We start from the raw sequence: 11,286 nt of genomic DNA on the forward strand, positions 1-11,286 counted from the left end.
TCTACTGCATGGATACAATGGAATCCTGTCAAAACAGGACCCAGATGAATCCATGCATGGAGAGGCACAGGTTGTAGACTTTAATGGCCAAAACAGAGATTACATTCTGGTCATTTTCTTTAACCCTAAAATGCAGCTTGCCATGCCTTTGGGTCTGAAGTACAACTTGAATAGACTCAGAAATTAGAGGTAAACGTAGTCACTAGCTGACTACATTCAGGTTAACAAAGCCTATGGGGCCTGTGCGGCAAAATGTGCTGTAAACATACCCTAAAATGCATTGTATCAGGATCATGGCACTTTGAGGAACCCATTAAGTAACACCACCTGTGGCCCCAAGTTCATCTTTTCTTTGGTCTCTGTTGGAAACCAAAGAAATAAGAGGAGCCTAGTGTAGACCAATAGTTTTCCCACTGCTTTATTTTGGAGTCATGAATTGACACTTGGTGGAGCCATGGTTTTGTGGTAAACTCCTTGGTCCGTCCTAATAACTCGTACTACAATGAATAAGATAGATATCACGTTGGACAAATAATCTAACCAAATTACATTCATCATACTTCACATCTCCTGATTTTATGCCTTATATCGTGAGGACACCGTTGCCACAGTCGACCTACTTTTGAGATTCTGGTCTTGTAACCGTGCAGGGTCAATGAGCCGCTTTGTTGGTTATGACCATTGCTGATGAGGTTAGGTAAATGTGCAGACAGAATAGAACCGTTCCGCTAAGTCAGAGCTCAGACAAGTTAACCTATTGTGATTATTTCTCCGTTATATAACACGTTTTCTGGTTGCATTGGATTTTTACATTCTTTCTCCCGCAGCTGAGACTCTCGTCTTGGCACAACCTGGATTATTCATCAAATGCCAAAATGTCAGGGCTAATCAGCAGCTTCCGTCAGCCCATGGGTTGCCCCCCCTCCCATAAGCCCCCATTCGATAAGACCCCCTTCGATAAGACCCCCTTCTCGCCTCCAAAATTGTAGTTCTGGAATGACATTTTTAATCTCTTTTAGGGTTTTATACAATCATAGATATAATCTGTTCCAGCTCAAAGCCCTTCCATCGTGCACCGTTTTTACACCCACTCTCGAAATTGTTGCGCGCTTTTATTTTTTATCCATGTTTTGCATAAGCTAACTTATCAGGTAAATAGAATGAAAGACAAATCTGGATCACCTTTTCTAAGAACCTTTTGCTGTACTGATCCTCTGTTATTCCTCCTGGAAAAACCTAATATATATACGAAAACTCTCATAGTCCATGGGGGAGATTTATGAATACCTGTCCAGAGGAAAAGTTGCCCAGTTGCCCATAGCAACCAATCAGATTGCTTCTTTCATTTTTAACAAGGCCTCTGAAAAATGAAAGAAGCGATCTGATTGGTTGCTATGGGCAACTGGGCAACTTTTCTTCTGCACTGGTTTTGATAAATCTCCCCCCATGTGATCATTTTCGTGCAGAAGACCATAAGAGTCACCCTGAGAACTTAAAGGGGTATTCCAGGCCTAAACTTTTTTTTATATATCAACTGGCTCCGGAAAGTTAAACAGATTTGTAAATTACTTCTATTAAAAAAATCTTAATCCTTCCAATAGTTATTAGCTTCTGAAGTTGAGTTGTTGTTTTCTATCTAACTGCTCTCTGATGACTCACGTCCCGGGAGCTGTGCAGTTCCTATGGGGATATTCTCCCATCATGCACAGCTCCCGGGACGTGACATCATCATTGAGCAGTTAGACAGAAAACTTCAGAAGCTAGTAACTACTGGAAGGATTAAGATTTTTTAATAGAAGTAATTTACAAATCTGTTTAACTTTCCGGAGCCAGTTGATATATATATAAAAAAAGGTTTTGCCTGGAATACCCCTTTAACTCCTTAAGGACGCAGGACGTAAATGTACGTCCTGGTGAGGTGGTACTTAATGCACCAGGACGTAAATTTACGTCCTAAGCATAACCGCAGGCATCGGAGCGATGCCCGTGTCATGCTTGGCTGATCCCGGCTGCTGATCGCAGCCAGGGACCCGCCGGCAATGGCCGACGCCCGCGATCTCGCGGGCGTCCGCCATTAACCCCTCAGGTGCCGGGATCAATACAGATCCCGGCATCTGCGGCAGTGCGCGATTTGAATGAATGATCGGATCGCTCGCGCTGCTGCTGCGGGGATCCGATCATTCATAACGCCGCACGAAGGTCCCCTCTCCTTCCTCCGTCCGGATCCCGGCGTCTCCTGCTCTGGTCTGTGATCGAGCAGACCAGAGCAGGAGATGACCGATAATACTGATCTGTTCTATGTCCTATACATAGAACAGATCAGTATTAGCAATCATGGTATTGCTATGAATAGTCCCCTATGGGGACTATTCAAGTGTAAAAAAAAAAAAGGAAAAAAATTTAAAAGTAAAAGTAAAAAAAAAGTGAAAAATCCCCTCCCCCAATAAAAAAGTAAAACGTCCGTTTTTCCTATTTTACCCCCAAAAAGCGTAAATTTTTTTTTTATAGACATATTTGGTATCGCCGCGTGCGTAAATGTCCGAACTATTAAAATAAAATGTTAATGATCCCGTACGGTTAACGGCGTGAACGAAAAAAGAAAAAAAAAGTCCAAAATTCCTACTTTTTTAATACATTTTATAAAAAAAAATTATAAAAAATGTATTAAAAGTTTTTTATATGCAAATGTGGTAGCAAAAAAAAGTACAGATCATGGCGCAAAAAATGAGCCCCCATACCGCCACTTATACGGAAAAATAAAAAAGTTATAGGTCATCAAAATAAAGGGATTATAAACGTACTAATTTGGTTAAAAAGTTTGTGATTTTTTTAAGCGCAACAATAATATAAAAGTATGTAATAATGGGTATCATTTTAATCGTATTGACCCTCAGAATAAAGAACACACGTCATTTTTACCATAAATTGTACGGCATGAAAACGAAACCTTCCAAAATTAGCAAAATTGCGTTTTTCGTTTTAATTTCCCCACAAAAATAGTGTTTTTTGGTTGCGCCATACATTTTATGATATAATGAGTTATGTCATTACAAAGGACAACTGGTCGCGCAAAAAACAAGCCCTCATACTAGTCTGTGGATGAAAATATAAAAGAGTTATGATTTTTAGAAGGCGAGGAGGAAAAAATGAAAACGTAAAAATTAAATTGTCTGAGTCCTTAAGGCCAAAATGGGCTGAGTCCTTAAGGGGTTAAAGAGAATTTAGTATATCAATATCATCTAATGCAGCATGTGGGGGCACAGTCAGTATCAAATCCATATAACAAAGCATAGACAGTATCTAATCCACATAGGGGGCATAAACAGTATCTAATCCATATTGAGGGCACAAACCGTATCTAATCCATATAACGGAGCATAGACAGTATCTAATCCATAATCCATATAGGGGGCACAGACCACATTTTATCCATATAGGGGAGCATAGACAGTATCTAATCTATATAGGGGGGTAGACAGTATCTAATCTATATAGGGGGGATAGACAGTATCTAATCCATATTGGGGGCACGGACAGTATCGATTAGATACTGTCTGTGCCCCCCCCCCCTATGTGGATTCAATACTGTTTGTGCCCCCTATTTGAATATTATACTGTTTGTGCCCCCTATATGGATTAGATACTGTCTATGCCCCCTATTTGGATTAGATACTGTCTATGCCCCCTATTTGGATTAGATACTGTCTATGCCCCCTATATGGATTCAATACAGTTTGTGACTCCTATTTGGATATGATACTGTCTATGCCCCCCCCCCCACTATACGGATTAGATGCTGTCTGTGCCCCCCCCCCCCCCCCAATATGGATTAGACTAACCCACACATAGAGAGTTTAGTATATCATCCTAATGCAGCCTTCCCCCTTTAGTGCAGAATGTGAGGGCACAGACAATTTCCAATCCATATAGAGGGTCACAATATATAATAAATCTTTTTTAGGGGAATAGTGTGGGGGCTTAACAGTACGTGGGGGCCAGCGGTGGGCCTAGCTACTATATAGGGGTTACTGTAAGTGGGCATTCTTACTGGGGGGAGCAATTCACATGGTAGGTTGGAAGCACCCTGTTGGGAAACACTGCTCTACTCATTTAACCGAAATCTCTTCCTCTGTACGATGCTGTTTTCTCCACACTACATCCCTATTGCCAGTAGTTGGCGGTGTTGTGCCACGCTGCCCTGTACATTTGTTCTTTGTCTCCTCCGCCATTTGTCACTCATGCTCCAGTTATCTGAACCTAATATCTGACTCATCGACTGAAATGGTGATTGTCAATGAGGTCCGGAGACACAGGGAACGCCACTATGCCTGCGGCCATGATACCCACTTAAGATTTGGCACTTGGCTAAAGGCAAGTGGTATGGACCATTCTTCAGCTGGCCCACCTGGCAGGTCAATAAGGCTCAGTAAGGGCACACTGTGATTAGGTGTCCCTAAAATAGATGATATATTATCTATAGTAATGGATGTTTACCACAAATATACTGTATATATATATTTTCCCATGGGCTTTTTTCCTGCTGTTGGCGGACAGAGGGCAATGCTCCAGGCAAAGTCCTTAACAGCTCCTCCCATTAACCCCCCCCCCCCCCCCCCTCCATTAATGGTCCTGGAGGTCCCTTCCCCCCCTTCCTTATTTCCATTAGTTGTTTTTTTTTTTTAAATGTTTTTGGCTTTGATTGTTACTAACAAATGTATATATATATATATATATATTTTTTTTTTTTTTTTGGCACTTATGTATGTGAAGTTTTCTACATTGAGATCACAGCGGATCGCCAATTAAGATCTCAACAATGTTGTTCGGTCCAATGGCTGACTTGTTCAATGAGTGTCGGTGATAGCACAATGCTTGCACCCTTCCTACTTCTCTCCCACAGCAATTCCCCCATAAAACTGTTGCAGAGCATCTCATTTCAGGTGCAGTACCTGCTGTATTCATTCCCTGTCTGCTCCTCTGCCATTGGCCTCAATAAACAAACCACGTTCTTCCCTAAATATCCTTATAAATATACATATAAATATATATATATATATATATATATATATATATATATATATATATCAGGGAGATCGTGATTTTGGCTGTAGGGGCTGTTCAGAGGTGGTGACCCAAGGGCAGAGCTAGAGTTCAGAAAAAAGAGTTCAGAGTTTAGAGAAATGATCCAGCCACCCCTCCTGGAACAGCAGAGGATGATGATTTTCTTGGAAGAGAGGGAGGGCCAGAAGCTGCTGAGACAACACCACACTGCAGTGGCGTTGCGACCCGGGTGCGGGGGGTGCGGCCCGCACCGGGTGACACCAACCTAATGGGGTGACACCAAGACGCTCCGCAGCACCCCCCCCCCCCATCTGTGCCCGACCGGCCTCCCATCCGTCAGCAACCCCCCCCCCCCCCCCTGCGCTGTGTGAGCGGTGCGCCCGTCCGTCATCACCCCCCCCCCCCCTCTTTCACCTTCACTCTGCGCCCGTCCGTCATCACCCCCCCCCCCCCCCCCCTCTTTCACCTTCACTCTGCGCCCGTCCGTCATCACCCCCCCCCGCACCTTCACCAGCACTGTGCCCGTCCTCCGCTCCCACGTCTGCGCCGGCCCGACGTCACACCGCATGGCCGCGCAGGAGGACGTGAGTTACGTCACTCGCACGGCGCCCGGTGAGAAGGATCGCTGCGCTGGATTGGTGAGTGTGTGTGTCTGTCTCTCTGTCTGTCTGTCTCTATCTATGCTTGTGTGTGACTGTGTGTGTGACTCTGTGTGTGTGACTGTGTGTGTGACTCTGTGTGTGTGACTGTGTGTGTGACTCTGTGTGTGTGACTGTGTGTGTATGTGACTGTGTGTGTTTGTGTGACTCTCTGAGTGTGTGTGTGACTCTGTGTGTGTGTGTGTTTGTGCGACTCTGTGTGTGTCTGTCTGTGAGTGTGTCTCTCTGACTGTGTGTGTGTGTGTTTGTCTCTCTGTGTTGTATGTGTTTTTTGTGTGTGTGTGTGTGTGTGTGGGTGGGTGGGGGGGGGGGGGGTATAACCAGCGATCTATTGTGGGGAGACTTTGACCCATTATGGGGAACCTGCAAGGGAACCTGCGGCCTAATGTGGGGAAACTACTACCAAATGTGCAGAGTCTATGCTACCTAATGTGGGGAATCTGTGCTACCAAATGTGGGAAGTCTATGCTACCTTATGTGGGGAATCTGTGCTACCTAATGTGGAGAAATTGCTACCTAATGTGGGGAAATTGCTACCTAATGTGGGATAACTGGTACCTACCTAATGTGGGGGAACTGGTACCAAATGTGGGGAATCTATGCTGCCTAATGTGGGGAATAGATGCTACCTAATGTGGGGAAACTGCGACCTACCTAATGTGGGGGCACTGGTACCAAATGTGGGGAATCTATGCTGCCTAATGTGGGGAATAGATGCTACCTAATGTGGGGAAACTGCGACCTACCTAATGTGGGGGCACTGCTGCCTACCTAATGCTCCCCCCCCCTGGCAGTAGCACCCTCATCATCCACCAGCAACACCCCCCCAGCAGCACCTCCATCAACATATCCTGATGGTGGATGATGGAGGTGCTCCTGCCAGGAGGATGATCCTGCCGATGGATGATGGGGGTGATACTGCCAGGGGGGATGGCCAGTAGCACCCTCATCATCCTCCAGCAACACCCCCCCCAGTAGTAGCACCCCTATCATCCACTAGCAACACCACCAATACCCCCCTCCCGTGGTAATAGCATCAGCTAACGGATGTTGAGGGGTGTTACTTTGGTTGTGGTATTATATTCAGAGGGGGCAGTGTATGGCAACGTTATATTCAGAAGGCGCAGTTTGTGGTAGTATTATATTCAGAGGGCGCAGTTTGTGGTAGTATTATTAGAGATGAGCGAACTCACAGTAAATTCGATTCGTCACTAACTTCTCGGCTCGGCAGTTGATGACTTATCCTGCGTAAATTAGTTCAGCCTTCGGGTACTCCGGTGGGCTGAAAAAGGTGGATACAGTCCTAGGAAAGAGTCTCCTAGGTCTGTATCCACCTTTTTCAGCCCACCGGAGCACCTGAGAGCTGAACTAATTTATGCAGGATAAGTCATCAACTGCCGAGCAGAGAAGTTTGTGACGAGTTGAATTTACTGTAGTTTGCTCATCTCTAAGTATTATATTCAGAGGGTGCAGTGGGTGGTAGTATTATATTCCGAGGGTACAGTATGTGGCGGTATTATATTCAGGGGTACAGTATGTGGCAGATTTATATTCAGGTGTACAGTATGTGGCAGATTTATATTCAGAGGGTACAGTATGTGGCAGATTTATTTTCAGAGGGCGCAGTTTGTGGTAGTATTATATTCAGAGGGCGCAGTTTGTGGTAGTATTATATTCAGAGGGTATAGTGTGTGGCGGTATTATATTCAGGGGTACAGTATGTGGCAGATTTATATTCAGAGGGTACAGTATGTGTTGGTATTATATTCAGAATGTACAGTGTGTGGTAGTATTATATTCAGTGGGTACAGTGTGTGGCGGTATATTCAGGGGTACAGTATGTGGCAGATTTATATTCAGAGTGTACAGTATGTGTTGATATTATATTCAGAGTGTACAGTGTGTGGTAGTATTATATTCAGTGGGTATGGTGTATGGAAGGTTTATAATGAAAGAGTATAGTGTATAGTAGTATTATATTTAGAGGATACAGTGTCTGGCAGGTTTATAATAATTATTGTTTTCATATAGAGGATGAGAATGCGCTGACATAGTGAGGAGACGTCTGGGCGTCACATTCTACAGACAGAAGTTTTAGCTGGACCAGGCGGTATGTACCATCTGAATTAGATAAGGGAAGACTATAGAGAAGACATCACCTGTAGTCACTGATATCATTGTGTATTCTCCTCTCTGTGTCCTATCAGAGCTGTAGTCACTTGTCAGTTCTACAGTTAGGTCAGTGAAACTACAACTCCCAGCATAACCTCACCACTGCTCAAAGGGGTACTCTACTGGAAAAAAAAATTTTTAATCAGCTGGTGCTACAAAGTTAAACAGATTTGTAAATTACTTCTATTTAAAAATCTTAATCCTTCCAGTACGTATTAGCAGCTGTATAAGCGATTCACAGGAAGTTATTTTCTTTTTTAATTTATTTTCTGTCTGACCACAGTGCTCTGTGCTGACACCTCTGTCCATGTCAAGAACTGTCCATAGTAGGAGCAAATCCCCATAGCAAACCTATCCTGCTCTGGACAGTTCCTGACATGGACAGAGGTGTCAGCAAATAGCACTGTGGTCAGACTGGAAAGAACTACACAACTTCCTGTGGAGCATACACCAGCTTATAAGTACTGTAAGTATTAAGATTTTAAATAGAAGTAATTTAAAAATCTGTTTAACTTTCTGGCACCAGTTGATATAAAAGTAAATGTTTTCCAGTGGAGTACCCCTTTAAGTAATTCTGGGAGCTGTATATTTCAATGGTGAAAACTTCTTTAACACTTTCCTATTCTGTGGCAACTGGTATATCTGATTATTATACTGGAATTTCTCACAATGCGCTACAACAGTGGTGTCTGTCACAACAGGCTAAAAACTTACTGGGGGGAGGGGGGAGGTATGGGGGTGACACCATTTTCTACCGCACCGGGTGACACCAACCCTAGCAACGCCACTGCCACACTGATAATGAGAGCACTAGTCAACTCCCTGTCAGGGTTGAGGGAGGAACTGAGAGCTGCTGAGACAACATCACACTGATGATGAGAGGGCTACATAACTCCTTGTCAGGAGAGAAGGAGGAGCTGGAGATTACACAACTTCCTGTCAGGGGCTTTAGTCAGTACAGTGACCCCCCGACCTACGATGGCCCCGACATACGATCATTTCAACATACGATGCTTTTGTATGTCGGGGGCCATCGCATAAACGGCTATCCGGCAGCGCAGACTGCTTCAGCTGCCACCGGATAGCCGTTTACGGTGCCCCGTGTGGTCCGCTGACGATCACTTACCTGTCCTCGGGGCTCCGGCGCGTCCTCTTTGGGATCCCCTGCATCGCAGGCGCTCTCCATCGTCGTCATCACGTCGCTGCGCACGCCGTCCCGTCATCCAATAGGAGCTGTGTGCGTAACGAGGTGATGGCGGCGACGGAGAGCGAGGATGCCGGGGAAGCAGATGCCTTGCCGGAGCGTCGGGGACACCCCGGGGACGCGGCGACAGCGATGGAAGGCGACATCCTGGGCAGCGGTGACGGTCCGGAGCGGCGGGGACAGGTGAGTACAACTTCCTATGCCAGTGGTCTTCAACCTGCGGACCTCCAGATGTTGCAAAACTACAACTCCCAGCATGCCCGGACAGCCGTTGGCTGTCCGGGCATGCTGGGTGTTGTAGTTTTGCAACATCTGGAGGTCCGCAGGTTGTAGACCACTGTCCTATACTTTACATTGCACGGATCCCTCAACATACGATGGTTTCAACAAACGATGGTCCATTTGGAACGGATTACCATCGTATGTTGAGGGATCACTGTACAATGTGTGATAACACTATATTAGTAAGTTATATATCTTGGGGTGATTGTCTGTTTTTAATACAATTTTGTGATACAGGAATACCCCTTTATAAAGGACCATGAAAAAGATAAAGGGACCTTCCTGAGCATATCTGGAGTTTTTCTTTTTTTTGCATTTTGCCCCCCTGGCTAACATGGATAGAGAATCCAGTGAGGACTGGGATAGCATGGAGCTGGTCCAGTACATACCAGTGATGTAATACTATGGGAACGGTCTCAGATTTTGGTCTGTAAAGCTCATATTTCCAACTCACCAGACTAGTTGTGAATATTTTTGTTAAAACACAATATGAACCCAGGACAAGAGGGGTAATAGAAACCCATGTCCTCCCTAAGGCCTCCTACACAAAGGTGTTTGCAGGTGTGTACCGCTCCACCACGGTGAACCCAACCGGCTCTTATCTTCAGTATCATCCACAGGTGTAGAAACGTTCCCAGTCCATTCCTGTGATCTGTTTATTAATAACTCAATCAATGTGCAAAAAACAGGACTGTCAGTACAGCAGCAGAGGACATGCATAAAACAAGGACTTCTGGACTAAGATTCTGTGAAACAACTTGAACAACTATAATAAAACTTCTGGAGCAATCTCTATACAATACAGCTTGGAATGTTACAGCATTTTAGTTACAATGCCGATGTGGTGTCCCAGTAATGGAGTGCGTCCTGTCAGGTAAACATTGCTTCAGGTGCCTGACCTAGGACCTGCTGCTTAGGTGATGCAGTGATATTCCCTGTTATATTTGTTCTGTTCATTTATATTATGTTGCCCTGTATCTTTAAGGAATGTTCTGGATGTCTGTCTGGAGGTATGATGCAGAGTACCCATGTGACCCTGATTGCCCAATGGGAACCCCCAAATTGCCCTGTATATAGTGTAGGCGGGAAGGAGTTGCCCCAGATAGTTTTTAGTTTCAGTTCAGCTTAGAGATTACTGCTGTGCAGAGCTCCATGTGAGCTGCAGTGTGGAAAGGAGGTGGAAGAAGTGTGAGGTGATTCCAAGGGAAGCCTAAAGAAAATCTCTTATGAAATCATCCCCGCCATTCTGCAAGTGTTCCCTGCACAGGAGTTGGTGAGTTCATACCCTGGCGGTTTCAATAATTTGGACCTTAGCAGAACCCTGGTCAGCGTGTGATATCTCCAAGTCTGTCATATCAATTAGCAAGTCAATTCAAGTGTGTGAAAAGCACTATATGTCCCAGCAAGGCTGCAGAGCTCCCATGTGTTACACTGCATTCCTTCTACTCAGCTCTGTACTGCGAGTATTGTAACAAATGCTCCTGCCTCAGTAACCTGGCATCGGTGTGTTGATTGCCCGAGCCTGGCCCAGAAGAAGCTGTCTCTACCTCGGACCATGTAGGGTGCCCTGGCATCATGATTTGTCAAATATATCTTGCACCCCTGAGTCACGATACAGATGTCACATGTTCTCAGTTTCTCAAGTTCTCGGTCCATTATAGGTAAAACTACTGATGAGGATTTTCACAGGTTGGCCTACTGTGGTGCAATATGTAGTCTCTTCTCACACAGCGGTCATTTGTGACATGGTACCCGAAAGTATGTATGCAGAGAAATCTTCTTAACATGTCAAGCAGCACTCTCTTCAACCGTAGGCCAACAGAGAGTTTAGTGTATTGGAGAGAGGTCCTTGTTCACCCCCCTAACCTGCCGCACCGCGACCGCCCCCCGACCCGCACCACACCATGT

General features: G+C 45.1%; 1 long non-coding RNA gene across 1 annotated transcript; it reads left to right on the top strand.

The window, feature by feature from the left end:
* Positions 1-5,561: 5,561 nt before the first annotated feature.
* Positions 5,562-11,286, top strand: LOC130296211 (uncharacterized). Its single transcript, XR_008849159.1, has 3 exons — positions 5,562-5,699; positions 7,752-7,830; positions 9,616-11,286. It is a non-coding gene; the product is annotated as an uncharacterized LOC130296211 (long non-coding RNA).

The sequence above is a fragment of the Hyla sarda genome, chromosome 12, assembly GCF_029499605.1.
Source record: "Hyla sarda isolate aHylSar1 chromosome 12, aHylSar1.hap1, whole genome shotgun sequence".
In the NCBI taxonomy this organism is placed as follows: Eukaryota; Metazoa; Chordata; class Amphibia; order Anura; family Hylidae; genus Hyla; species Hyla sarda.